Source organism: Saccopteryx bilineata, chromosome 1, assembly GCF_036850765.1.
Source record: "Saccopteryx bilineata isolate mSacBil1 chromosome 1, mSacBil1_pri_phased_curated, whole genome shotgun sequence".
NCBI lineage: Eukaryota > Metazoa > Chordata > Mammalia > Chiroptera > Emballonuridae > Saccopteryx > Saccopteryx bilineata.
In genome coordinates this window covers 302,275,482-302,301,376 of record NC_089490.1, presented here as the reverse complement: position 1 = coordinate 302,301,376, position 25,895 = coordinate 302,275,482, and the positions used below count along the sequence as shown (strand labels likewise).

General features: G+C 38.9%; 1 pseudogene; it reads right to left on the bottom strand.

The window, feature by feature from the left end:
• Positions 1–3,495: 3,495 nt before the first annotated feature.
• Positions 3,496–25,895, bottom strand: part of LOC136319534 (NXPE family member 2-like) — a 65,734-nt pseudogene continuing 43,334 nt past the window's right edge.

Sequence of the window (25,895 nt, the reverse complement as noted above, 5' to 3'; positions counted from 1 at the left end):
ATTGTTTCAGTGATTCAGGGTCCCTTGAGATTTCATATGAAAAGGATTTTTTTCCATTTCTGGAAAATAATGTCAGTAGAATTTAGATAAGGATTGTATTGAGTCTGCATCAACTGAGATAATCATATGGCTTTTTTCCTTCATTTTGTCAATGTGGTGCATTACACTGATTGATTTCTCTACGTTAAACTATTTTTGTTTCCAGATATAAATTTCACTTGATATGAGATATGATCCTTTTCACGTGCTGTTGAATTTAGTTTGCAAGTATTTTTGTTTAGAACTTTGCATCAAAATTCATTGGGGATATTGATTTGTAGTTTTCTTGTTGTGTCTTTAGTATCAAGGTAATGTGGGCCTCATAGAACAAGTTTAGGAAGTGTTCCCTGCTGCTCTTTGGAGCAGTTTAAAAAGGTTTGGTATAAATTTTTCTTAAAATGTTTGTTAGAGTTCTATATGAAGTCATTTGGTCCTGGGCTTTTCTTTGATGGAAGGTTTTTGATTAATGCTTTCCTGTCCTCATTGTATTCAATATAGTTATAGATCTATTCAGATTTATTATTTCTTCATGATTCAGTCTTGATAGGGTATATATTTCCAGAAACTTATCTGTTTCTTCTAAGTTGTCCAGCCAGCTTATTGATAGGTAATTATTCATAGCAATCTATAATAATCTTTTTTATTTCTGTAAAAATTCATTGAAATGTCTCCTCTTTCCTTCTAATTTTATCTATTTGATTCTTCTTTCTTGTTTCCCTAAGGGGTCTAGCTAAGTGTTTGTCAGTTTTTGTGATCTTGACAAAAAAATAACTACAGCACTCGGTTTTTATTTATTTTCTTCTTATTAACAACCAGCTCTTGGTTTTTGTTCATTTTTTTCCTCTCACTTTGGGTTTAGTTTGTTTTTCTTTTACTAGTTCCTTTGGGTATGAAGTCAAGATATTGACTTACAACTTTTTTCTGTCTTGGTGTTAGCATTTACCACTATAAACTTCCCTCTTAGTATTGCTTGTCCTGTATCCAATAAATTTTGGTAAGTTGTGTTTTTTATTTTGTCTCCAATTGTTTTCTAAATTCCTTTGTGATTTCTTCTTTAACTCATTGATTAAGTCTACATTGTTTAATTTCTACATATTTGTAAATTTTTTAGTTTTCCTTTTATTAATTTCTAGTTTCACTCCAGAGTATATAGATGGAATTTTGAAAAAGGTTTAATAATACCAGTCAAATACATTTCTACAACTTCAAATGGCTTGCTCAATTCTTACATATTAGCAATACAATCAATACCTGCAATAACCTGGAACTGGTACTACAAGGCCAAAATTTTATAAAATACATAGATTCCAGGATTTCTTTTAAAGACTATACCAGAAATAAATAGTTTAAAAGTCAAGAGTTTGACACTTAGCAACATTTCATGATTTTTTTACTCAGTATAAAATTTGTAAAATATTATTTACCAAAACACATCCAAATGCTACAACAAAACATTAAAAATACTTTCCAGAGACAAATGCCAGCAATGTTGTACTGTGGCTAGTGACACTTGAAATGCAGTTGGTGCAAGCAAGAAACTGGTCTTTAATGTAATTTAATTTTTATTTAAACAGCCACATGTGACTAATGACAATTATATTGTATAATGTAGCTCTAGAACAGAGAAGTAATAAATCCTCATTATTCTATGCTGATTGGTCACATTTAAGTTAGGGCGCTCAATTTGTTTCAGTGAGAGGTGGAGCAGAAGACATGTTGTGGAGTGATCTAGTCAAACGTCAGTACACTTGGAGAAGAGAAGTGGTTAGAAAACCAGAAAGCATATCCTATTTGAATTAAGTTAAAGGAATTTGAGTTTGCCTTTGTAGGAGAATGATAACTTATGTAAGCACTTAGGAATGCAAGGATTAGAAAAATAGTTAGATTTATTTGGAAAGTTTCTGATTGGAAGAATGAGAATCAATGAGTAACTCGGTCCAAGGAGGAGATTTCTGATATGTATTTCCTGATTTAGAGAACCCAGTCCTAAGCTGTGTGACCTGGTCTTTGGACCGATATTGCCATGTCATAATTTTACTTCCTTTCCCTAAGAAATACATTTCAAACAAGGGAATTATCCTTGAGTAACAATATTTCCACTCTTGAGAACTCAAGTATAATAATGGAAAGGATGGTACTTTTATTCTGAGAGGGAGATTTAGAGAAAAAGTTTGTAAAATAAGTTGAGGTCCTTTGGGTAAGATCTCATCCCGTACTTTCAGTGCCAGTAAGAACCAGAGTTCCCAGTATGCACATGGACAAAATGCTTAGTTGGTTCCTCTCAATGAGCTTGTGAGTTTTGGACTGTGATCCTTGATTCTCCTTGCAATCTAGAGATTAAATTCTAAGTAATTTTCTTAAGCAAAAAATTGCTATTATTATTTCACTTAGTTTTCTCCTGCAGATCACATTTTTTATGAACCTGAACCATTTAGACTACTTTCTAGGTTGTAGATTTCCTTAAATTATGAATAAAGATGTTTTGCTCCTCTATCATCATACTCAGCACTGGAAACATTCATTTAAATTTGATTTCCTTTTAATAACAGCATTCTTCACAATATCTAAAACATGAAAACAACCCAAGTGTCCATCAACAGAAAAAAATGGATATACAAAATGTGGTGTACACATACAATAAAGTAATTATTCGATCTGACAGAGAGTGAGTCAGAGAGAGGGATAGACAGGGACAGACCGACAGGAACGGAGAGAGATGAGAAGCATCAATCATTAGTTTTTCATTGCATGTTGCAACACCTTAGTTGTTCATTGATTGCTTTCTCATATGTGCCTTGACTGCGGGCCTTCAGCAGACTGAATAACCCCTTGCTCGAGCCAGCGACCTTGGGTTCAAGTTGGTGGGCTTTTGCTAAAACCAGATGAGCCTGTGCTCAAGCTGGAGACCTCGAGGTCTCGAACCTGGGTCCTCTGCATCCCTGTTCGAAGCTCTATCTACTGTGCCACCGCCTGGTCAAGCATAATTATTCAATCTTAAAAGGAAGGAAATTCTGACACATGCTACAATATGAATGAAACTTAAAGATATTATGCTAAGTGAAATAATACAAAGGACAAATACTATATAATTCCACTAGCATGAGCTACTTACAACAGTCTAACTCACAGAGACAGTAAGTAGAATGGTAGTAGCCAGTAGCTGCAGGAAATGGGAAGTTAGCATTTAATGGGTCAGGGTTTCTGTTTAGGATGATGAAAATGTTTTGAGGCTAAATCGTGGTAATGGTTATACAATATCGTGAATGCACACAGTGCCACTGAAAAATACACTTAAACTGGTTTAAATGGCAAATTTTTCATTATGCATACTTTACTAGAATGAAACAATATTTTAAATTTTCTTTCCTCCTACCTTAGATTGCATTAAACTACCCTTGCAGTGTAAGTGGGGTCATCTATCAAGAATGGCTAGGGTTGCGTTTTTGTATTTCTCTTCTACCAAATATATTTTTTAAATATATTCATCTGATTTCTAATCACATAATCATGTGAATGGACATTATTAGTGCCATAGGCAATAGTCACACCCCCAAGCATCAATAATACCCATGTTCAGATCCACAAAAATGTCCCTCGTGATAAGTTTCTGAATGTAGCCATGAAAGTCACTAAACATTTTCTGCATTTAGATACATCTCCCTGGTATTGTCAGTTTTACAGATCACCTTCATCTCTGGGCTTCGCAATAACAGACATTTAATGGCATTTTGAACATCGATGGCCCCATGGATGGAAACGTTGATGGAAACAAGTCTGAAGTGCTGGCAAACAGTAATGACAATGGTTGTGTCATGTCTCCTGCTACTCAGTTTGTTTCTCATGGAATATAGTTTTCATATTTCACGGAGAACAGATTTGTAGTAGTAAGTGGTGACCATGCTTTTCCCACTGAACCAAAGTGTACCTTTCGCCATTCAGAAGCACATGTGTTTTTAAGATCCCAGTTCACCATGTCAAAATATTTTAAGGCTAGTGGAAAACAATAGATAAATCTTTCAACAAAAGGGAAATACTGATGATATTTTAAAATACATACCACATTTATAGAATCCTATCCAAGATCACTTCTAGCTATACTAACATTGCTGCCTATGGGAGGTAGCGAATTTTACCGGATTCATTAAAATCTTAACAAAATTCTGAACTCCTTTCAAGAATATAAGATGAAGAAGAAAATGTTAATATTTGTGAATTTAAAAATAAAGTTTAACTTTTTATTAAAAGACCAAATCCAAATGTTTGGAAAATTTATAAAACAAAAATCAGGAAAGAAAAGAATTCTAATTATTGTAAAAGATAACCCAAAATTCAGCTATAATTTCAAAATAGAGTAACATACATATTTTTCCAAACTTTACGTATGTAGTTGACCCAATGGCACAGTGTTGAAACTCCCATAAGGTAAAAATAAGTTTTCTCTTCAAGTCATCATTTATGTATTTTGGTTTTAACTTGGTCTGTTTGCAGAGTGCTGTAATCCACTTTTTTTCACAGTATAACCCCTGGGAAAAGGTGTCTTCATTCCAACCTGACATTTCTTTTATATGTTCTGACTGTTTGGCAATAAAACTGCTCACAGTACGTAATTTTTACTGCCACAAATAATTTTAGAAACATCTTTCTCATTTTCTCCCTCCTTTTCATCCTTTTCCTCCACCCTTCCCCATCTTTGCTCCTTTCTCTTCCACAAATATTTATTTAACAAGATCATGTTAAATGAAAAAATAAAAAGTTCTCTCTAAATTGGGTTCATTTTTTTCTGGAACAGAGATAGACTTTCTCCTGTGCATTCGCAATGGTTCCCTGGGCTTCACTTTGTCCCCAAAGCCACTCGACGGTGAGACAGCTAGCCAGATCAAGAGGAGATGTGTGGCCACAAAGTAGCTGGCCTCAGTGTCCCAGCCGAAGATTGTACTGATGACACTGGCCATGCTAAGCTGCAAATCTCCTCCCCAAATTACTTATCCATGAAAAACTTAAACACACTTAAGAAATGAGTGTCACACATATTTTATTTTGTATGTACCAGAATCACGTTCTCTGGTTAATTTTAAGTCTTTACATGTTCCATTGTTGTGCCCAGAACTGAATGTGATACTCTCAGTGTGGTCTGATTTGTGCAGGAAAAGGGAGGACCGTAACCTCCCTATTCTGAATACCCCACTGAAAAAGTAATCTGATTCATAACAAGCCTTCACCCAGGTGAGACTTGGGTCATGTTTTTCTTTTTTTTAAATATTTTATGTATTGATTTTAGAGAGAGGAGAGAAAGAAAGAGAAAAGGGAGACTGGTGAGAAGCAGGAAGCATCAACTTGTAGTTGTTACTTCTTGTATGTGCCTTGACCAGGCAAGCCCAGGGTTTTGAACTGGTGACCGCAGCATTCCAAGTTGGTGCTTTATCCACTGTGCCACCACAGATTAGGCAATTAATAGCATGTCATCCTTTTAGTAGTAGTAGGAGGAGGAGGAAAAGGAGGAGTAGCAGTATTTTAATGTTTATTTTATTGATCTTAGACACAGGAAGGGAGAAAGAGGAATATCAATCTGTTCCTGTATATGCCCTGACCAGGGATCGAACTAGCAACCTCTTTCCTACAGCAAGATGCTCTGACTGAGCTATCCAGCAAGGGCCTCAGGTCATTTTTATACTTATATTTGTGCCACTTTATTTCTTTTTAAGTATTTGGCTATTTAAATTTTTTTTATCCATTTTAGAGAGGAGAGAGAGTGAAAGAGAGAGAGAGAAAGAAAGAGAGAGAGAGAAAGAAAAGGGAGGAGGAGCAAGAAGCATCAACTCCCATATGTGCCTTGACCAGACAAGTGCAGGGTTTTGAACCGGTGACCTCAGCATTCCAGGTAGATGCTTTATCTAATGTGCCACCACAGATCAGACCATTTGTGCCACTTTAAAACCATACTTTCTTTGTAATCTACCTAGATTAATGGGATTTGGGGTATAAGTTTAGAAACTTACATTTATCCATATTGAATTATACCAAATCTATAATGGCTCTGAAAAATAACAGTCTGGGCCTACCTTCTAAGAAACCACCTACTTTACTAGAAATTACAATCCAGGCAAGAGAGAAACTGGAGATATTAAGAGAATTCACGTTGTCTCAAGAATCTAAGAACCTTTGTTGTAAAAGTTGGGCATGGATGTTGGTTGCCATAGCAAAAGAGGAAACTGACTCTTCCATAGACTGTAAGCTGTAGAAAGGGCTCATAATTTATTTATATCTCTGTTTCCACAGGCTTTTGCAAAATTCTTTGCCTAGAGTAGGTCCTCAATAAATATTTGCTGAATGTATGAAAAGAGTAAATGAAGTTCACTCTAATTCCAGTGTAGCAGAAACATCACTTTTGTGAGTGACAAGGATTTATATTTATCACTGAAATTCATGTGGTAAAAAATTTTTTTAAATCCACAAAAATTGCTAGTTTATAGAACTTTGACTGAGATGGTTTGGCTAAAAGATTAGAAACCACCAAAGGACTTTCGCCACTCTGCAATTCAACTGAAACATTTTCACATAGCCCCAGGACCCAATTATTGGCTTTTTTAGAAATAAATCTCAAGTTTAAATATGAATAACTCATACATTGTGAGAGTATATAGCTGAAATTAAGGGTTGCCTAACCTTTAATATCTGACTCAGGACAAAAATTATTTTAAATTGATATGAAAATAATTTCCAAGAATAAATTATTTTCTGTAAAACCCAGAATGATTGATACTATTTGTTCCAAGAAATGAGAGATCAAAATGGTTAATGCCAAAGAAATATCTCTGAAAGTAAGGATCTCCTCTAAGTTGATAAATTGTGAACACAACACAATAGACTTACTGTTACAGTGGAAGGCAACAGCACAATAGACATACTGTAACATTGCAAGAATTTGATGGAGGAAAAGTTTTTCATCAATTCAATTCCCATGTTGGACCTTAAAAAAAAATGGAAAAATAAGTTAGCTTAATATCTTTCCAGATATTATATTAAAATAAGAATTAATCACTGGCTTACACAGATTGAACCACTCTTAAGTCTCTCTACAAAAGGTTGTTTCTTTTTTTTACATTTTGATTTATTTAAGATATTCTGGGTCCTGGACAGTTGACTCAGCTGTAGAGTGTCAGCCCAGCATGTAGAAGTCCCGTGTTCAATTCCTGGTCAGGTCACACAGGAAAAGCAAAAATCTGTTTCTCCACCCCTCCCCCTTATTTCTCTCTATCTTTCTCTCTTCCCCTCCCACATACATGGCTCAAATGTTTTGAGCAAGTTGGCCCCAGGCTCTGAGGATGGCTCCATGACCTTACCTCAAGCATACTAAAATAGCTCAGTTGCCAAGCAACGGGGCAGCACCCAGATGGGTGGAGCATTGCCCAGTAGGGGGTTTGCCAGGTGAATACTGGTTGGGGCACATGTGGGAGACTGTCTCTCTGCCTCCCTGCCTCTCACTTATTAAAAAAAAAGATATTCTGAGGAAGTAAATGGGTTAGAATTCTAGAAAACTGTTCTCCTGCTAATGGCAGAAATCCAGAGAGAATCACTCACATTCCATGTACAATTAATCAAATATATGTATCTTTGAATTTCCTTCTAATTTGTCTTTTTAGCAAACCACATTCCTCACCTTTAGCACCTGTAATAATTTATGCTTCCACTGACATTTCCCCAGGCCAGTGCTCTCAGCCTTGTACACACATCATGATCACCTACAGATCTTGTTACTGTTCAGACTGCTGGACTTCATCCCAGAGCTTTTAATTCAATCATGCTGGTTCTGGGATTTGGAGAGAAGTCTATACCCCCAAGTTTGTAACAGCGCTGCTCACAATAGCCATGTCATGGAAACAGCCTCGGTATCCATCAATACATGAGTGGATAAAAAAAATGTGGTTGATGTATAAAATAGGATATTGTTCAGCCATTCAGGGGAGGCTCGTGACCTGACCGTGGTTTCCGCATAGCCTCACTCCAAACTCTGAGCTCAGGCCACACAGTGCAGTCTGAGGGCCTCTGCAGGACGCCCCTCGGCGGGGAGTGCGCTGTCGCACTGCCTGAGATCCCAACACAGGCCTTCGCCTCGCCAACGTCCACTCAGCCTTTAAGTGTAACTTTCTTCATGGAGGAGAAAGGGAGCCAAAGAACACAGTTCATATCATGAGATGGTAGATTTCAAAGTCACCCTGCTTGTCACGGGGTGCCATTTGGTAGTTACTGCTATGAATGCTGGTTCAGCAGATGTGTCCTCATGTTCCATTGGAGCTAATCCAACAGCTAAGCATTCACTTGTCCACAATCATACCACTCCTCACTGTTCATTAAAACATCGATGTGCCCTGCACCATGTTGGGCACTTTTCAGGTGGTTTAATGTTCATAACAACCTGGTTGGTACTCATTTTCATCCCCATTGTAGCAGAGGAGGAGGGTAAGGATCAGCCACTGTCATGACTGGTAAAAAAGACTAGGATTTGAAACCAATCTTGGTGGAGTTAGGCCTCTTCTTCTAGGGGAGAAATATAACTTCCTTAGAGATACTCATTCTGCAGTAAACAGCAGAGGACATTCTCTGAGCTGGCATCAAAATCTCCATCTACCCCAAGCTGCCCTGGCTCCATGCTACACAGGTCGGCTGGTGGCAGGAAGAGAGGGGCACCTCCCTAGAGACACAGTCAGAGGCTGGGCCAAGTGCCTGTCCTCTCTGTGTAGGGGCCATGGAGGGGCTTTCTCTTCAGCTCCTTTCTAGGCTGATCAGCTCAGCCCAGGAAGCTCTCTGCTGTAGTGTGAGATGGTTGGAGGGCAGGAGAGGGCGGGTAAATTTATGTGTGACTACCTGTCAGACATCACAAGTTGTCAGGGGAAAAAAACTACTGGCAAAGAAGTCATGCTACTAGAACTAGCTTTTTTTGTGTTTCTAGAATTAGCCACGCCCATTTTCCTAAGCCGAAGCCAAGCCCCACTTCTCAGAGTTAGGGAAATGCTGGCTGGCAGCCACCTTCTGGCTTTGGGGAGCTACTATTCCGAAAGTTTGGGTTTCATGATGCCCAATGCCAAACATCCAGAAGATTCAACACAGGAGCACCTGGGGCCTCTTTTGCCATCAGGAGACATTCATTTATTGATCCATCTATCCATCCATTCAGCACTTGTGGAGTGCCAGGCCTTATTTTTTTTCCCTACTGGCTCAGAGGAAAGGAGCTGGCAGCGAGAGTGGGCAGAGACTAGGGTTACCATTGGCTTGAAAACAACTAGCCCTGGCCAGTTGACTCAGTGGATAGAGTGTTGGCCCAGCATATGGACGTCCGGGGTTTGATTCCTGGTCAGGGCACATAGGAGAAGCGACCATTTGCTTCTCTCCTCCTCCCTCTCCCCCTTTTCTCTCTCTTTCCCTCTAGCAGTCAGTGATTTGATTGGTTCGAGCGTTGGCCCAGAGGCTAAGGAGAGTTCTGTTGGTCCAAGCATCAGCCCCAGATTGAGGGGCTTGCCAAGTCTAGACAATGACTTCATGCTCTTGCCCTGTCAGTATCCTACCCACCTGTCCCCACCTTCAGTTGCTGGCAAGGAACAGTGCGCAGGAACAAAGGCCTTCCGACTCGGGCAGAAGTATTAAGTGCACTCACAAGCGCTAGGGACACCAACACTCCCTCCAGGCACTTCTGTTCTTTCCCAGCACAAATTTTATCACCTCTCAATGTATGTGTTACTTTACATACACTGTTCCTGTTAAGGTCACCTTTGTGTTGTCAAATTTAAGGGCCACTTTTCTATCACCCTCTAACTCAGCCTCTTAGTGGTACACAACCAGCTGACTATACCTTCTTTATTCAAACTCTTACTCTCCTTCGTTCGTGTAACACGACTCTATGTATTTTCCCCACCTCTCTAGAGACTCCTTCCCACTCTCCTTCATCAGTCCCACTGCTACCACTTGGCATCTAAATGTGAAATATCTATGCCTGGCCTGTGGTGACACAGTGGATAAAGCATCAACCTGAAACACTAAGGTCACTGGTTCAAAATCCTGGGCTTGCCTGATCAAGGTACATATGGGAGTTGATGCTTCTTGCACCTTCCCCCATTCTCTTTCTCTCTTTGTTCTCCTCTCTCTCTAAAAATGAATAAAAATAAAATATAATAATAATAATAATAAATGTGAAACATCCTAGAGTTCAATCCCCCCAACCTGCTTTGCTTTACTGTAATCTCATTCTGGGTGATTTTTAAACTCTGGTTTAAATGCCACTTGTAATTTCAATGACTTCAAAGCATTTGTAGCTATAGCAGCTATTGGCTATCTATTTAGAATTATATTTTATGTAAATGGTATGGCATGTAGGGAAAAACATGTTCTCTTTTAGGACACTATAACCCCATTATGGCAGACAAGAGGCAAGATTCATCAAAGCCCATGACCTATGTATCATAAAATATTTTGATTGTGTAACTCAGAAATGAACATTTAGGGGCAGTGATTGTGTTTTTCCATCATTACCTATTGACGACTGAAGCTTTAAAAAAGAATGGAAAATACCAGCATATGTTATTAGCTGTACTCCTTGTGTTGCCAGGAATGACTTGCTCTTTTGGAACATGTACAGTGATATTAATACAAGTAGCTCCTGGAAGAGGCTTGGCACGCTTAGAGAAACAAGGAAGAATAATATTTGATCCCTGCCCAGGAACTACTCATAATCCAACCAAGGAGACTTGTAAATAAATAACTTACAAATGAAAGTTATTTAGGGGTCCTTCATCACAGTCTAAATATCCATATCTTACACTAAACTAGCCTCTAAAAGTGGCCTTTTCATGAGTTTCCTGCTTTCAGAAAAAGTAAGGATCACATTGACTACATACCCCTGCTTTCAATCCATTGTCCAAACTATCTCTTTTTATTTTTTGCCAGACATATATAGAATTTATTATTTGATACAAATAAAAAACTTTAAATGAACACATGTTAAATTCCAGAGGAAGAGAGGAATATGTTTGGGGAACAGACATCTCACCCTCTCAGGGTGCCCCGTCCTCTCCCAGCCCTCTCCTTCATGGCCGTGCAGCCGCTCAGCTCCACCACTCTTCAAGGTCTGCTCTCAATTCGCCTTCTTTGACCCCGCAATTACTTCTAATATGGAAACTTGTAACATCACGTCACTCAAGCTATTACCTTTTAATGAAAAGGACATCTTTCATAGCTTTCTCCAATTCAAGAGATCTTTGGTGACCCTCCACACCCCAGATCCCTGCAGGCACACTCAACCACTGCTACCCCTGCGCACTCACAGCGCTACCTTCATACATCCATGTTCCATTGCATTTTGAGTAATTCTATGTGTGTCTGGTAATACAGACAGTGCTGAAACTAAATCAGATAGTTTATGAGGATAAGGAATAGACCTTAACCACTTATGAGCAGTCCCAGACCTCCAGAGCTGAGACTACACCCAGCATCTCAGTTATGTCCAAGCTTGCAACTGCAGGAATGCAATAAAGGATTTGAACCGAATAAGTGAATGAGTGAGCAAATAAATGAGCACCCTCTTTGACTCTTGATGGAAGAAAACAAATTTTCAGCTAAAACTTCCTTAGAAGTAGAGAGAGAGATGAAGGGTGAAAATTACAGAAAATGTGGCTCACTTTCTTATCTGCTATCATTTGTATTGCCTCTTGTACTGAAAACTTATTTCTTCTGGCTGACCAATACTCCTACTCCTAGTAACAGGGTCCCTCTTTTCTTGGAGAACTGTACCTACTCCCCTTTATAGCCTATTAATGAAACTGTCAACCATGTGTGATTCTGCCTATCTTTGTATAAGTAATTGGTTCTAGCAAAGTCATTGTTTTGTTTGTTTGTTTGTTTCTGTGATTTAACATAAATTCTTCTGAAAGCATGTGGATGAAATCTTGAACACCGAAGACCACATTTGGCTTATGCTTGTTGTGACTACACTATGAAAAGTATCAGCTTGAGGATGAATCCAAGAAAAGAGAACAGTAGAGCCTAAAGCCTTAGGAAGCTTGATTGCCTTATCTGAATCTGTAGGTGAGTCCTTAGGCTTTCCTTTTCTTTTAGCTGGCATGAAAACTACTAGCATGAATTTGAAGAGTCCTGGGTAATGCATTTCTGTAAAGCAGACTTGCTGTGAACAGTAATAAAAAAGAGAGATTACAGGTGCAACTGTGGCAGTCATTACAAATTATAGGAAATTAGCAGAAGTAAACAATCCCAAGACCTACGTTTGATACAAACAGAACTTTCTGGATGCCCTCTTGAGAAATAGTTGAAATAATAGCACATCTATCTTTTGAATGCATCTTACTGAGCTGCGTAAAAGGTGGACACAAGCTGAAGGGGGAGGGGGAGGGGTACAGAGAGAACTGGATGGAGGGTGGCGGAGGACGATCTCTCTTCGGGTGATGGGTATGCAACATAACTAAATGACAAGATAACCTGGAAATGTTTTCTTTGAATGTATGTACCCTGATTTATTGATGTCACCCCATTAAAATAAAAATGTATTTAAAAAAAAAAAAGGTGGACACAAAATGGTTGTATGGAGAGTGGTTATGTCCAATTTCTCCTGAGATGAAAGAGACAGATTGTAGAAACTGAGTGCCTGCATATGTTTTTACACTCAATTCTCATAAACCTCGATTGGGTTGTACTGTTAATATCTTACTTTATAGGTGTGTAAGTTCTTCCTTAGAAAGTTAAGAACTTGCTCTACATTCAAAGCCAGTCTATAGAGAACCTTTTGTTTATCAGGTGGTATATACCAAACAGGTTCTAATGATAAAAGATAATTAAGGATTAACAGTATAAAGAGATAAGAGATTAACAGTATAAAGTAGGAAACTGACTATAAATTTAAAAAATTGTGGAATTTATTCAAAATGGTGGACGTGACACACGTCAAATAATTCTACAGAAATATCCACAAGAAGATGTATGAATCTTCATTACCATGATAGAAGTAATAAAGAATATCTTCAATACAACGGAGTATGTGAAAAAACTCTAAAAGACTGAAAAAGAAAAGATTGAATTAAAGTATAAAACTATAGTCCAGTATGAATTTGCTACCAGAACAAGCCAGGATTTATGTTGTTTGTCACTCTTTTATTTTTGCCAATTTCATGAGAGACAGTGACTAAGTAGGTATAAGAGCATCTTTAATTCAAATTGCAACAACTTGAGAAAACAGATAATTCCTGTCCAAAAGAACTGTTGTCACACTGTCCTGGTTCTGGTGGTTTTTATATGGTTCAGGGGCTGTTAATGATAGTGTAAGGGATAAAAATGTCTGAGTAGTTATTTGTGTAACAACGTGAAGAAGGTGGGGGTTCAGTTGCAGGAACATCTCCTCTGCAAGTTCTTCTGATGGGGCACAGACATAATCAACAGGGTCCTACCTGGTGTCTTTGGTAAATCTTCAAGACAAGCCAGGGGCAGGTGCTCCCAGGAACATCTGGGACCTGGTTCCTCTGGGATCACCTGCCTCCAGGAATTATCTGAGAAAAAAACTCCCTGTTTTCTTAGGATACAAAGTAAAGATTTAAGATTGGTGAACTAAGTTTCTAATAAATTTATAGTCCTTAACTTTTCACAGTAAATCTTGTGTCTAGGCTTTTACAAACAACTATTGTGATTTACACTCCCCTAATTAACAGGTACTTCCCCAATATAAGCTTTTCCCTAGACATTTCTGCAAAGGTAAACTTCATGCAGCATTTCAAAGTAAAGACCAGGGAGCCATTAAGAGAGAATCACAAGCATATTAACTATTTCTTAACCCTTACATAATCTCCTATTCATTACAACTAAAAAGCTATGATTACTGAAAATAAATTTTTAACTTTTGGGTCAAGTTCAGTACTGAACTGGCACAAATATTTCATACACTGGGATCAGGAGAGAGCCCTGGAATGACTGGCTGAGAAGCCAGGAGTGTGAGCCCTCCACACTTCATCTGACAGCAGTGAAGGTATGTGCTTGTGTTGGGAAAACAAAGCCATGTCACACATAACATCTAAGGAGAAAAGAAGGCGTGGATCCTTGAAAGACAGCATCAGTACACAGCACCAGGCAATACTTCTAACAACTCTCAGAAACAAACTGAACTGAACAGAAATAACATTTACAGAAAGGCTAGTAGACTATCTCAAGTTCAAACGTGAACACATAACCAAAAATTATTAGTGAAAAGGCTAATATTTGAGAGAAAGGTACCAAACACAGCAATCAGAAAAAAGTTACACATTGAGGAAACATAGCAAAGTTGCTTATGAATTTAAAATAAAGATAATTTCCAGAGTGACATGAGAAGATGTTGTCCCATACTTAGAGGTAATTAGATGTTCTTTAAGCTAAACATGAGAGAAATAAGTAAAAACTTGAGAGACATAGTAAAAATCAAAATAAAATCAATGAACTGGTGAGATAAAATATTAACACAAAAATTCCTCCAGAATAATGAATAAAAGGAAAATAAAATCAAAATTATGAAAGGAAAGTTAACAGAAATTAGTTTTCAGATTTAAAAGGTCATGAGCCATTAAAAAGCACCAAGCAAGATGAAGATTTTAAAAACTGCATAAATTTTATAATACTAAGGATGAAGAGAAAATCCTAAAAAGTTCCAGAATATTAACTTTGATGTCTGATAGTTCATCAACCACATTAGATGCAAGAAAAAAATGAAAGTGTCTTCAGAGCTACAAGAAAAAATATTTTTCATCTTAGAATTTTATACCACATAAACTTAACTGTCTGTGAGAGCAAAACAAGAATACATTCAATCTTATGTTGACTCTTCCTGAAAGACCTACTAAAGAATTTACAACATGAGAAATCAACCCGATAGGTAGAAGTACAGATTAGAAATCATATTGGTTAAAGAAATCAGGAAAACAAGCAATATCGTTAAAATTGTGAGTGAAGGAATGTGTAAAACTTATTCCTATGCATGAATATCAGAAGTACCACTGGTGATAGTAGTAGCTAATAATAGTTGCTGAGACTGGATGAAGTGCAAGGCACTATTCTACGCATTGTGTGTGCATTAATCCATTCAACCCACATAACAACACCAGGAGCTATCTACCTGGAAACTACTGATACTAAAGCACAGAGGAGTTGAATAACTTGCCAGTTGTCACAGAGCTAGTAGGTGGGGGAGCCAAGGTGTGAATCCATAACAGCACTGAGATTCCAGGTAATAATAGTATCATGTCTATGGACTAGACTGTGTACCCCCCAAAATTCACACGTTGAAGTCCCAACCTCCAGTACTTCAGAATGTGACTGTATTTGGAAATGAGGTCCTTAGAGAGGTGATCAATTCAAGCCCCTTTTGGTGGGCTTTAACCCACCATATATACTGCTTACAAAAATTAGAGAATATTCCTGGCCTGTGGTTGTGCAGTGGATCAAGCATTGACCTGTAACACTGAGGTTGCTGGTTCAAAACCCTGGGCTTGCCCGGTCAAGGCATATATGGGAGTTGACGCTTCCTGCTCCTCTCCCTCCCCCCTCTTTCTCTCTCTCTCTCTTCTTTAAAAAAATGAATAAATAAATTTTAAAAAATAACTTTAAAAAATTAGGGGATATTTCAAAATGAATATGAAGCGATAAAAAAAAGCATTTGATTTTTTTTTATTAAACAAGAACATCAGAAAAGCAAAAACAAGTCAAAGAAAGTTGTTTGATTATACAAATAAGATGCAAAACCTACTTTTATTTCATTGGTGAAAATGCACTATACAAATGGCTGAAAGTACTGGAGTATCTGCACATTCCCTGATCCCCTAATTTTTGTGAGCAGTAGGTTGGTGATTTTATAAGAGAAGGTAGGGACAGCAGAGGTGCACACGAAGAGGACAGGCTATGAGAGGATGCAGTGAGAAGGCTGTCCACAAGCCAAGAAGACAGGCCTCAGAAAAGAATGAATCTATCAACATTTTAACCTGGACCTCTAGCTTCCAGGGTTTGAAAATGCAGGGGATCCTCAGGTTACGACAGTCTCAACATACAACATTTCAAGTTTACGATACTCACTACCATAAAAACATTTAAAAATTGAGATATGAGTGTATCTACTTACACTGTTAGCATTGTATTTACAGACCACGTAGGCGAACTAGTTTGGTTGCGCACAGTGGAAGAATACGCAGTAACACAGCATACGAGTGAGGGAGTTGGCGTCCCCCAGTATGCTTACCTACGCCATTTTGGACTGTTAAAAGTGCAAGTGTTCTGTTTGTATTAGGCTGGGGTGTATTTTGACTTACATCAAAATTCAGGCTACGTCACTGTCATAGGAACGGAACTATGTCATAAACCGAGGACCCTGTACTCATTTCTGTTGTTCCATCACTCACCCTATAGTATTTCTTACAGAAGCCCTGGAAACTAATACAGATTTTAGCAATAACAGTGTAGGAATAGGAAAAAATGTTACATGCTAGTAAGTCCTAGGTGCATTTTTTTTAAATGTAAGTTTAAGCTTACTGTTAAAGAGAGAGAGAAAAAAAAAAAAACAGTTAAGAGCAGCCCTTAAGGTACCACCACAAACCCCAGAATCTGTGCTTTAACCCTGACACAGCCTGTCAGTGTCACACTCTTTTGCCTCTTTGCTATCTTTCTGTAAGTCTCGGGGGTCCGTTCACTCCCCTTTCCCCTTTCACTCTGCTAGTATTCATTTTAGGGATTCTCTTGCCCTACGCCTGGTGACACAACAGATCACACAATAGGTCCTCAGCAACCCGCTCCTTAGCAGTATTCAGAGTCAAGCTTACTGTATTTTTTCCTAAAAGCTTTTAAAAATTATGCTAAGAGAAAGGAAAGTTTAAAAATATAAAATAAAAGTTTAGATAGTATAAAAAAATAACATGTATTCCAGATCTTATGTAATTATCCATGAATTGGCTCCTGATTTATATTAATAGTTCCTGGCTCCCTTCTGAAATAAGTAAAAGCACAATTTGTTTCTGTTCTTTCCCTTTGATCTCTGAGGGAGCAGTTCACCAAATGTCCTCCTTCCCACAAACCATCTTTATGCCTAAATCCTAGGGATGAAACTGTGCTGATCCCTTCTCCAACTGAACCTAAAGAGGCATCCAAAGACAATACCACCTGCTCACCTGAATAAGTGATGTAGAAGCAGCAAGAGAGAAAAGAACTTGCAGATTAGATAAATATTCTAAATCTCAAATTCCAGAACACACTGATGGCCCGTGGCAGATGAGCACAGCTGCCCCAGACTTCGGGTGCTCTCAGAAAGGAGGACAGTCTCCAAAATTCTCATTCATATACAATGACCAGTAAATGCTATATACAATAGCTACAGCAATAACAATTTTCAACTGTAGAAAAATTTTAAATCACCTTTACTCCCCAGCAGGTGACTTCTATTACCTGTATTGTGTGGATGGACAGGAGGCTAATTTGTTTGCCTTATTTTTTGGAGGTCCAGTATGGATGTTGAAATGATAAAGCATTTTAAACACAGTGATATCTCCTGATGTAGCAGCATGCTTGCTCTGCCCTGTGGTCAGTGGTACTCGGCATGGGTCTTCTAAGATATACACTTAGCCAGAGCAAATTTATTGGCATCAACCCTAAGAATCACAGTTTTCTTGGTGCAGAGTCCCTACCTGGAGCCTATGCTGCCAGTCACCTCAGACTTTAAAGAGAAAAGTCAATTCAAGAAAATTACTTCAAACTCTTTTTATAACAGAGTCTGTCTCAATGAAAGCAAAAGGAGAAATTATTAGTATCCTACACTCATCTATAAGTCTTATATTGACCCTTCTTGAAAGACCTACTAAAGAATTTACAACATGAGAAATCAATCTGATAGGTAGAAGTACAGATTAGAAGTCATATTGGTTAAAGAAATCAGGAAAACAAGCAATATCGTTAAAATTGTGAGTGAGGGAATGTGTAAAACTTACTCTTATGCATGAATATCAGAAGTACCACTGGTGACGGATACCCACAGCTGCAGAGTAGAAACATTTTGGTTGGGTTATCCTAATTCCCTGTTGGCATGACTTCTTGACTTCCAGTTGATGCACACAGCAATTTTATAGGGAGTTGCTATTTTATTAAGTGTTTTAACCGTAAACACAAAGCCATATTACTTATGAAATGCCTATAGTTAGCTTTCCAATAACTTTCTCTAGAGCCTATCTGAGTTTACCAATAACATTCATTTTGAGATTTACTTCACTTAATGATTTATTGCCTAATATTTATTCATTTATTCAGCAAGTGTTTATTGAGGTTGTAATAGATATGAGGCATTCTGGGCAAAAGTAGAAAAACAAACATTCAGCAAGTTTGCAATCTGAAAGACATTCAGCCTACCAATTCTGTGAAGAAAGTAAAAAGGCAAAGGAATTTATGTTAAAGTTGATATTTAACTTGGCCTTGAAGGGTATCTGAGGACAGAGAATGAGATGAAAGTGAAAACTCGTAAAGATCATGAGTGGGGCTATCAGATTTAGCAAACAACAATACCGGGTATCAGCTAACCTGGAGAAGTTTCTGGTGGCTTATGCATATTGAATGAGATAAAGGGGAAATATTACAAGGAAAGTGCTTCCACTAAAAAAGAGAATTCCTTATTAGAAATAATTCTAACTTAATTTGGTATCCTGTATATTTTATTTGATAACTGTCATCACGAGCACAGTTCTCGTGAATTGTGTTCAACAGGCCAGAGGGGTAAGTCCATTTGGAGCACCGTAGAAAGGATGAAGCTAGAAAGGGACAGAAACTAAATCATGGAGGTTCTCAAGCGCCTGCTGAAGACTGTACTGTTGACTCAGTAAACTTTCGAAAGCTGCAAACACCAAGTAAGAAAAAGAGTGATACAATCCACTCTGTGCTTTAAAACGTTAATTTACAATTTAACAGAATGTGCATCAACTATGAAAAAACCATTTAAAATGTTACTAAGGGATGTAAAGTAAAATTATATAAAATAAGAAAAACATTGCTGTTTCAGGATGTATTGACTTGATATTGTAGAGATGTCAGCCAATTGGCTTGAAACAGAAACATATCATCTTGTAGTTAGTTCTGTGGTTCAGAGGTCAAGCACCTGCCTCCCCGGCTACAGCCCAGGTGCAGCAGGGCTGCATTCCTTGCTGGAAGCTCTTGGTGGGAGAAAGGGTCTGTGCCCTCAGCTGTTCGGTTTCTGGCAGCTACCAGCATTCTCCACAGCCCCTGCCTCTGTCTTCAGAGCTCCAACAATAGGTCAGGTCTTCGTGTCACATCTGCCTGACCCACTCTTCTGTCTCCCTCTCCTATTTTTGAAGAGTAATGAAATTTAGATTGATCCCACCTAGATAATCCAGGATAATCTCCCATACAAAAATTCATACTCTTGATCACATCTGGAAGGAACATGGCATATTCACAGGTCTCAGAAATTAGGACGGCTCTGTCTTTGGGAGGCCATTAGTCTACCTACCACAGTGTCTAAATTAATCAAAAAGTATAATAGAATCTTAATACTATTGCCAGCATACTGCTAAAAATACTCAAGCATACTCTAAAATTATTAAGTAAAATAAACATGTAAGATTTATTATCAGAAAATGTCTTATATATTTGAAATAGTCCTGCAGAACACGTAGTTTGACACCTGGCAGAATGACTACCCTGACATAGAAATATTATACAAGATATGGTTTATGACCCTGGCTGGTGGTTCAGTGGATAAAGTGTTGACCTGTAGTATTGACGTCCCGGGTTCAATTCCTGGACACACAAGAGAAGCAACCAACTGCTTTCTTTTCCTCCCACTCCCCCTTCACTCCCTCTTTCTTCCTATAGCCAGTGGCTTGATTGGTTCCAGCATAGCCCTGGGCACTGAGGTGATTTGAGCATCAGCCCCGATGGGGATTGCTGTGTGGATCCCAGTTGGGGCACATGTGGGAGTCTGCCTCTCCCCTCTTTTCACTTAAAAAAATATATATATGGTTTACAATAATAAGCACCAAGGTTATTTTTTCACCAAAGTATGCTAGCACATTATTTGGGTGGGGAATATTTAATAAACCTGGATCTAAAATTTCCAGGGTTGTGGTGCTAAACCGTCCATAGTGCAATGCTACTGAGCCTCACAGAAGTCCAACAGAAACACTGAAATGCCAGCATACTCATAATACTATCTCTTTCTTACCAAATCAGCAGGAGTCAGATCTTCTAGGAAGCAGCTATTCCAGTTTTCCAATTCTTCCACCAGGGCCACTTTGCCCACAAGTTACCAACATAGCACAAGTATGTTGTACTATCAGTGGACATTGGCAACCAGAGACTACAAAGCCTATGGGGCTAAGCATAGAGCGAAGACTGTAGTGGTCACCCACTACCCATTACCCCCCTCTCTTTACTAACAGAACACTGTAATTTTAGCTGTGTCCGTGGCCACCAGGCTAAAGACCACAGCCTTCCTTTCAGCTAGTTGTGGCCATGACTAGATTTTTGCCAAGAGGTGATATGGGAAACTTCTAGGTGATGCCTTTAAAAGTAAAACAACTTGTCCCCCTCTTCTACCTCTCCTCTTCCCACTGCCTATGTTGTAGACACAACAATAAATTATGAAAAGGCCGCATCAGAATGCAAGACTGAAGTCGCACGTTAACAACGGCACCTCGATGGTGGTGATGGCATATCACAGGCACATGCCAGTGTTTATATTCATCAAACTGTGTACATTAAATATGTGCTGCTTTTATTTATTTATTTATTGACAGAGACAGAGAGAGTCAGAGAGAGGGACACATAGGGACAGACAGACAGGAAGGGAGAGAGATGAGAAGCATCAATTTTCATTGTGGCACCTTAGTTGTTCATCAATTGCTTTCTCATATATGCCTTGACTGGGGTGGGGGGCGGCTCAGCGACCTGGGGTTTCAAGCCAGTGACTTTTGGCTCAAGGCAACGACCATGGGGTCACGTCTATGATCCCATGTTCAAGCCGGTGACCCTGCGCTCAAGCCAGATGAGCCTGCACTCAAGCAGGCGACCTAGGAGTTTCGAACTTGGGTCCTCTGCATCCCAGTCCAATGCTGTATCCACAGAACCACTGCCTAGTCAGGCTGTGTGGTCTTTTGTATGCCAATTATACCTCAGTTAATCTGTAATAAAATAATAAAGTTAAGATTATCAGCCCTTCCTCCAGGAAGAAAGAAGAAAGAAATAAAAAAAAAGAAGAAAGAAAGAAGGAAAGAAAGAAAGAAAGAAAGAGAGAAAAGAGGGAGGGAGGGAGGGAGGGAGGGAGGGAGGGAGGGAGGGAGGAAGAAAGAAAGAAAGAAAGAAAGAAAGAAAGAAAGAAAGAAAGAAAGAAAGAAAGAAAGAAAGAAAGAAAGAAACTGGAGTCCCAAAAACATGCAGCGTCATATCACCCTGGCCCGCTCACTCCATCACTGTTCTATGAGATGTAAATAAACTTCTACTCTGAGTCATTGTTATTTGCTTTCTGTATCATACATAATGTGAAATTAGAGCAGAAGTGCTGACGTAACAAAACTGAAAACACGAGGCATTGGTTCAGTGGTGGGGGAGTGCAAACGTGGCACGGAGAGTGACAAGGAAATATGACAGGTGAGAAACATTATAATCTTTACTGGACCATAGCACAACTTTCAGTGCCTTGCTACCTGACATAACCTGGAGGCACGCTGTGTGCCAACAGAGCCTGTAATTCTATTGGGAAATCTCCAAATATTGGTTTGTGTTGGCTGCTTTATATCACTTTTACCAAAATCCTATTGAATTTCAATTCAAACTAGGTGCTTTATACTCTTTGAAGTTTTTTAAATGTGGACATATTATATTTAAAACTATTTTTGATTTTAAATTATTCCTATGAGCCCTGGCCAGTTGGCTCAGTGGTAGAGCATCAGACATATTGTGCGTATGTCATGGGCTCGACTCCTGGTCAGGACACACAGGAGAAGCGAATATCTGCTTCTTCACCCCTCCACCTCCCTTTCTCTTCCTCTCTCTCTTTCTTTCTCTCTCTCTTCCCCTCTACCTGATATCAAACTATAGTATAAAACTATCTTAATAAAACAGCACAATACTGTCATAAAAACAGATGCAAATCAATGGAACAGAATAGAGCACCCAAAAATAAACCCAGCCCTATCTAGTCAATTATTCCATGACGAAGGTGGCAAGAACATACAATGAGGCAAAGACAATCTAGTCAAAAAATAGTTCTGGGAAAACTAGACAAATACATGTAAAAAAATGAAGTTAAACCACCATCTTATGCCATATTCAAACATAAATTTAAAATAGATTAAAGACCTACACATAAGACTCAAAACTTTTAGAAGAAAACATAGGCAGTAAAATCTCTGCTATCTTTCTTAGTAATGCATTTTCTAATATATCTTCTTGGGGAAGGGAAACAAAAGAAAAGATAAACAAGACTACATCAAATTAACAGGATTTTGCACAGCAAAGGAAACCATCAACAAAACAGAAATATAACCTACTGAATAAAAGATATTTGCCAATGATACATCTGATAAGGGGTTAATATCCAAAATTAATAAAGAACTTACACAAAAGAATACCAAAACAATTAAAAATCAAACCAATTAAAAAGTGGGCAGAGGACCTGAATAGACACTCCTCCAAAGGGGAAATACAGATGGCCAGTAAACATACGAAAAGATGCTCAGGGTCTCTGAGCACCAGGGAAATGCAAATTAAAACCGTAATGAGAAAAAAAAAAACCCATAATGAGGGCTACAGGTCATGTTGGCCAGGTGTGGCAGTGTGGAGTCCGGCTGCAACAGTGCCTCTGATCTGCCAAATTGGTTCCCCCAGCAGATATTTGCTATGGAGACTGAAGGGGAGCTCAAAGTAACCCAGATCCTCAAAGACAACATTCCTCAAGTTTTAACTATCAGAAGTCACTGACATTTCAGGAGGCTATGGAATGGCGTATGAAATCCAAACAGAGTCAGAAGAAGTGAAAGAGAAGAAGACTGTCCCGCTGCACCTGATGGTGAATAGGCACTGAAAGAAGAAATAAAAAATGCACAGATTGAAGATATAGACCTCTGTACCCAAACACTGACCACACCCCAGGGGCACTGATAATGCTGTTTAAACCTTGGAAGATCTTGACCATTCTTTCTTAGGGATTTGTAAAAAAAACAACAACAAAAGAAAACCCCTATTTTGTTCATAGACATTTCCATGTTATAATTATAGAATATATTACCTATTTAGATGTTAATTAAAGGCAAAAGACATCTGAGAAAAATAATAATAAAACCACATTGTGATATCACCGCACACCTGTCGGAATGACAACCATCAATTAATCAACCAACAGGTTTAGAGAAGGATATGGAGAAAAGGGAATCCTCATGCACTGTTTGTAGGAATAAAGATTGGTGCAGCTACTATGGAAAATAGTATAAAGAAACTTCAAAAAATTAAAAATAGAACTGCCTTATGACCCAGCAATTCCATTTCTGGGTATATACCCAAAGAGATCCAGAAAAATAATTTAAATATATAGATATGCCCCTATGTTCACTATAGCGTCATTTACAATAGCCATGTAATGGAATCAACCCAAGTGCCCATCAACTGATGAGTGGATAGAAACCTGTGGTACATATATACAAAGAATATTACTGACCCATAAAAAAAAGGACGAAATCTTAGCATTTGTGACAGCATAGATTGATCTAGAGTAGCGATTATCAACTGGTATGCTGTGGCAGGTGTACTTGTGTCCCACGAGAATTTTTAAAACATGTAATACCTGACTGTAGGAGGATGGCTGGAGACTAGGATGCTGCCCTGACACAAGTCTTTGGTGCAGACTTTGGAACACCAAGTCCTGCGGGGGCAGAACGCTGCCCCGACAAGCACTGAGAAGATTGTTCAATGGAAGCTTCTGAACCTTTTAGCCATTTCCTGCACACCTGCAAGGCTTTAGTTAATCATCCTTCTCTGTTACTGAGCCTATGCTCTGCTAACTTGCTTGCGGTTTAAAGAAACAAATAAATACGATGAGGCTGCAGAAATCTGGACTCTCAGTCCAAGAGGCTGGGAGTCCCCTGTACCTCATCTTTTCTTTATGTGTGTCTTGTGTGTTTATTGTTAAGTCCTGCAGCGCCTTCCTCTCGTGCACACCCATTGCCGAGCTGGTCTCTGCAATTGGCACCTGATGTGAGGCTCAAGATCAACGAGGGGCACGTTTGGAAGAAGGATCGCCAGATTGATAAAGTAAGGAAATAACTGCTGGACCTCGAGGGGAAGTAGAGGCCTCAGTTCAGTCCGTCACAGGTAAGTGGAAAGGACGTCCTCGGGGAAATACAGGGTAACAGTGGGGAACGAGGACAGTGTTGTAAAATGCCGCCCCTATATCTGTCTCTTAAAACAATTGTTGAAGGCTGGAGGGGCTAAAGCCAGCAAAGTGAAACTTTTAGAATTATTACAAGTAATTGAGAAGCATTGTACTTGGTTCCCTACTTTAGGAAGTCTAGATTTACATAACTGAGAAAAGGTAGGAAAAGAGTTGAAAAAATTACATATTCAAGTTGTTCCATTCCCTGTTACTATCTGGCCAACTTGGACTTTAGTGAAATTTGCTTTAGAACTTTTACAAACTGACAATAATGATGATGGGGGAGATGAAGAATTTGAGGAGGCCAATAAAAAAGACAAAATACCTTTTCCTCCTCCCTTGCCTCCCGAGGAGCCTTCAGCTCCTTCTTATCCTCCACCTCTTTCCCCGGGGCCTGGGAAGAGTCATACTCTTTCCCTAATGGAAAATTTCTCCAATAAGGATTAATGTTAGGAGACCCAGATATTATTAAAGCTACAGCTTTCATTGTTAATGTACAATCTTGAATTTTTCTGATTTTCTTTAACCCTTTGAGTAGTACAAACATTCATATATGTCCTTGTGCCTCCTGACCATCCAGAGTATGATCGTACATGTGTAAGACAACATTAAAAAAAAGGAAAATGGGCCCTGGCCTGCTAGCTCAGTGGTAGAACATTGACCTGGCGTTTGAAGGTCCTGGGTTTGATTCCCAACCAGGGCACACAGGAGTAGTGCCCATTTGCTTCTCCACCCTTTCCCCTCTCCTTCCTCTCTATCAATCTCTTCCCCTCCTGCAGCCAAGGCTCCGTTGGAGCAAAGTTGGCCCGTGTGCTGAGGATGGTTCCATGGCCTCTGCCTCAGGTGCTAGAATGACTCTGGTTGCAATGGAGCAACGCCCCAGATGGGCAGAGCATCATTCCCTGGTGGGCAAGCCGGGTGGATCCCGGTCGGGTGCATGCGGGAGTCTGTCTCTCTGCCTTCTCACTTCTGACTTCAGAAAAATACAAAAAAAAAAAAAAGAGGAAAATGTATGGTCTTCTTGTTTCCATAAGTTGGTTATCAAACAAACATGATTTTAAGTTGATAAAACTGGAACTGGAACTAATTTCATTAAAAAAAAAAAAAAAAAAAAAACCTCACTCCCAGCAGTCAGTGAGCATGAAAAAAACTCACTACTCAAAAGGTTAATATTTTAGCTACAATCCTCTGAACTATCATTTTGTTTCTTCTCTATTCTTTACCTTAAAATTAGTCCTAGATGAGAGGACCCTGGAGGATCTGACAACAGTACTTTCCAAGCAGCTGCCGAATGTGTTTACTTGGAGAGGTTCTGCTAGTTCCATCCTCCAGTGCCCCTGCCACAAACGCCCTGACTGAGATCGGGCAGGCATCTTTCTGGTCTGCTTGTGCACCACAATCCCGGGTTTCTCTCTGGTTTGTCTGATTC